The following is a 5,205-nucleotide window of genomic DNA, read 5'->3' as shown; positions in this document are numbered from 1 at the left end:
TACAGTGCAGTCTACCCCTAACCACATATAAATGAACTTGACAATCAACAAGTGATAAACGTGACGAACACGTGTCTCGTTCACCATACAAACAACGTAAGTGAAGCTAATTCAACGGATATATATTATGTGGCCGGTACGTCGAAAACGTGCGAATTATAGACCCATACCATAATGTGGGAAAGCTACGCTCAGCTGCACATGGCTCAGCAAATAATCATCATCACTCACTGTCATTCACCTGCACCGCAATCTGAACCTTAAAACTTCAAGCTAAGAGCCTCGTTACCCTGCATGCTAAGGGTAGAGGATGTTAAAATGACTGTACCTTAAATGAATGCTCGTATATTTTAGACAAGGCTAACTATGACAAACTGACGGCTCTTGTTAGTCGTTAGTATGGTAACAGGTCTAAAACAACGTTTCCTGTTTAGAGTTATGCTCTTAACCATGTTGAGAATACACCATATCATTGCAGAGGAAAAAATACATCATTATAACACAATGTTCTATTATAATTCTATGGCAGTGTTATGAAATTATGACAGCCTAGGTACCTGGTGCATCAGAGCCTTGGCTAATGAGGTTAATGCGCGAGTCCATGACGATACGAGTCCTTGTTCACCCAATGATTGATGATGATAGGTATGTGTCCATCAGTGATGGTACCCTTTGATGATTAAGTGTTATCTAATTACAGTTAGAATCCTAAGACTACCGTGGACAACCCTTTAATTTTTTATTCCTTTGATCATGTGTTCTATTATTAAAGTATCACAACAGTATAGCAATATACAGTGAAACCTTGTTAAGTGAGACATCAAGGCGTCTTTAAATTCGTATCACTTATAGAGGTATACCACTAACCCAGTGTCTCAGCTAACCAGGTATAAATAAATATTTGTCTCATTTACAGAGGGTTCCTTTAGTAGAGGTGAAAATACTGGTTATTTCAGATAAAGAGGTGTGATTCTTAAATATGACCATGTGTTATGTGCACATTGTAATTAAATAAGAATAAGTAAGTCTGCAAACAAAACGATGTATTATCTACTAGTACCAGTTATTGAGGTTTATGTATTTAATATTCATTTGCTGTCTCAGTTATAGAGGTAACTATGATGATAATTCGAAAGAACGAATCCCAGATAAAGAGGCTTGTTTTTCCCACTAATAGAGGTAATTCAGTGCCAATGGGTAGGGACCTCAGTATGAGTTCCTGTTGTGGAGGTTTCTCACTTATCCCGGTCCCACTTAACCAAGTTTCACTGTATATACCTGGTCTATTACCTCTGTATGTACTTATATCGATTCCTTCTAGCCAATAGAGGGTAAGCAACTGTTTTGGGATACTGAGTTACACACATCATTCGATGGAGAAAAGGGGGATTGACCAACTTGTATGGGACTTTGACTATTTTTAAACAAGCAGTTCAGCTAATAATATATGTTTGATTTAACAGTTCATATCAGTAAGAGTGAAGATACAAATTTAGATTTGTATCAAGATTTATATTTAGATGTTTTTTACATTTCATTGAAACTGATTATGCATGAAATAAAACATTTTTTTTTTTCTTATTATTAATCCGATTCATATGTAATTAAAATATGGTCAAGGAACGGGGCAGGTGGATTAATATTTTCCTGGTACCTTGCCCAGCTCAAAAATCAAATAATAGTATTGGTAAATTACATTTTTGTTGAGCAGCCTGTTTAAAAATAGCCAGCTTTGGACAATCTCCTTTGCGAATTCCGCATATGTACCTATATTAATTAAAAATATTTGTTTTATGACTTACGTGAGACATACTAAATAAATTATTATATTTTATTTTGTAACGGATTGATGAGGAATTCGACTAATTTCAAGCCACATTTGGGGCTCATATTTTTGGGCGGGATAGCGCGACACACGACATATCGCGGAGCTATTGCAAATCTTGGGAAAACCAAACATTCTAATGAACACTAGGACAATATACCGTAAGCCAAAGATACAAATTGATTTTCCTTGACTTTGGCCGCCATGAGCGAAATAAATTCGTTAGGGCAGTTCCATTGAATTAACTGATGCGGTAGTGAAAATTTCTCGCTGTAATTAAGAGATTTCTCGAATTTACCTAATTAAGATTAGGTATCACAAGGAAACTGACGACTGACTAAGTTAAATTTAACAAACGTACGGTAAGGCTTTTTAATTAATACCTAATTTAAACTTTGACAAGTGAAACCCGATTTCTTTAAATTGAATTTAGATGTTTGCTTGACTATGTAGTTGTTGTTGTGTAGTTTCTCGTAGATTTGATAACAAATTGTTCAGTCAGGCCGTAAGAGTTCATTTAGTTGGCGCGGTGTTTAGGCAATCGGCTGCCACGCGACATCTTCGATTACCGCACTACTCTTGCTGTCATGAATGTGTATCTAAAACAGTAAACGCACCCACGATACATAATAAAATCCTAGTGTAGGATCACGTTTGAGACAGCAAAAGATGAAGAAGCTTTGGTTAAGATCCAAAGTCTGGCCTGAGAATTTATAAGTCAAACCTATACTAGCAGCGCCGGAGCTTCGAATTGACTAACATATAAATAACTTCATAAACAATAAAAACATTATAACAAATTATTTTGTCTAAAACTTTCAGTAATTTGTCAAGACAACGGAAAGTCACGACGACGCAAAAACAATAATGATTGAACATTAAACGCATTAAGCGGACTTGGCTAATTTCTCTGCAATTTAAAGATACGAGCTGTTGACGCTATGATTGTGATTGTAATTTATCCATTTAGCATTTATACTATTCTTTGTATAAAAGAACAATAGGTAATAACGCCTATTACGGCGCGAAACAACAGTAAGTATGCGATTCGGACACTAGCAGTAATAGTTACCAAACTGTACAGAGGAATCAAATAGCTGGTATTAAAAATTGGAGCCAGATTAGTACAACACCGGAGCTTGGCACAACCATTGGATCAATAATAACGTGGGTTTTCATCAGGTTCATCATCAGTCCTGGTTTCAAAATACTTGGAGTTTAATATTGTCATTGGCTTTTGTCTTCTGTTGTTGGAATCTGTTGATATATTTCTTACACCATAGTTTAAGTACAATATAACTTCAATAGACTGTTGAGTTTTTGGTTCTCAAAACGAAGGTACAGTTGTATCCACCAACCAAATAAACTATGACACTAATGCAGATTTAAAAGTGGTTGTTTTATTCATTTAAAAAAGAAGGAAAAGGATTGAATGTGGTGAGATTTCATATACAAAACGTTTCAAAAAGTAAATTCCGTGTAGAACAGATGCTGGATGCATTTTTTATGGTATAAGGCGATATAAGAGCATGCATACGTATTTCCCTAATGATAAGCGCCACCCATGGACAGTGTGTTGCAGGTATACGAAGTACCTATACTAATTAACAAAATTTGCCACTTTTTAATATTTTCCTTTGATATTCCTGTGATTGTTTGTACATTCCATCCAGCTAGAATCTAGATAGCAATCCTTGCCACCAATTAGTCAAATACATTTTGTAAGCAAACAAAAATTACAGAATAATATGAGTTGTTTGCTAACTAATCAATAACCAACAACTAATTACTCAGATCATAAAAAATATTACGCAACTTTTGTAAGTGGAAACTCACAAACCTAAATAGGGCTTTCAGGAATTGATAACGCCAGTGGAAACGTAATGACCCCATGTGTCATGACATGACTCATATTTGAACTCTATAACAATGTAAACAAAGTTTATTATGAAAGATGAGTCGTTGTGGCACTTGTTTCGTTTTGTGGTTCGATCGTGACTAATTGCAAACAATTATTTAGCATTTACTGAAACGAGATTAGCAGCAGATAGATGCGAGTGCGCAGGATTTGCACACAATAAAGAATAGATATATATATTTTCCGGTAGCCGTCTAGAGCAGCAGCAGATTAAAAATAATGCTAGTGTACGTGACATCCAAGTATCTATACTAATATTATAAAGCTGAAGAGTTTGTTTGTTTGATTGTTTGTTTGATTGTTTGTTTGTTTGTTTGAACGCGCTAATCTCCAGAACTACTGGTCCGATTTGAATAATTCTTTTTGTGTTGAATAGTACATTTATCGAGGAAGGTTATAGGCTATAAAACATCACGCTATGACCATTAGGAGTCAAGCAGAGCGGGTGAAACCGCGCGGAAGTAGCTAGTTTTTTTATAAAATGTGATGTTTGTAGGTATATAATAATTTAACTATCTAAAGGTAAAACTACTTTTGACTACAAAGTAGGTATCTCGAGTGGTCCTGAGTGACTCAGCGCTTGTGTTTATACAATAGTGCAGAAATAATGTAAGTATTTGCAAAGGTTTTCCCTAAGGCGCCTAATGTACAGTGTTGTCATCTAATTTTCATTCATTATTGCTCAGTTGTTATAGGGACGCGTGACTTATTAGTTGCACCATTTATAACCAAATGTTGATTTTTATGTTTTGAAGATTAAGAAAAAAGGAAACATTTATGAAATCAATGGTTTTTGAACAGCACATATTATTATTCTTCTTCGGTTCTTCATTACGTGGTCGTGTCTGCAGAGAGAATCGTTCTCTAAGGTCTTTAACATGATCGAACCTGCAGACTACCTAGCGGGTTTATAGGGGCCGGAGCCCCGATAACGACCCCGTTCCTACTCCTGCTTTTCGAGTTCCGACTCGTTGAGTTTCGAGTGGTTTTTAGTTAGGGAGAGGGAGTGTTCTGACACTCCCTCTCCCTTCGCCCAAAGCGAGAAAAGTCATTGGATGTTTTTCCTTAAAAAGAAGTCTTTAGCATTGCCCTCCATGAGTTTCTGTCTTCGGCATATTTAAATGGCATTTCGACATATTAAGATGTTGATTGGAAGGCCCGTGAGGTTCCTGGTCTGGTCGGACCATCGTTTTGGAGCGCGGCGTCGTTCTCTTTTCCCGTCTACCTTTCCCGTGATCATAATCTTCTAAAACTGTCAGTCAGACGAGGCACGTGTTTAAAGTAGGTACACATTACTTGTCGTCAATTTCCTTTTAGGTACGGAAACTTTTTGAACCTGACCATTACTCACACGTGTGTAAGAATTGCTTCATAGTATTTGAAACGATTGTGAATATTTAGTTGGAATTTTACTGATATTGAATACAAATTCGGCAAAGTGGATGAATGAATGAATTTTCGT

The sequence above is a fragment of the Spodoptera frugiperda genome, chromosome 25 (assembly GCF_023101765.2).
Source record: "Spodoptera frugiperda isolate SF20-4 chromosome 25, AGI-APGP_CSIRO_Sfru_2.0, whole genome shotgun sequence".
In the NCBI taxonomy this organism is placed as follows: domain Eukaryota; kingdom Metazoa; phylum Arthropoda; class Insecta; order Lepidoptera; family Noctuidae; genus Spodoptera; species Spodoptera frugiperda.
Note: the sequence above shows the minus strand (reverse complement) of the source record.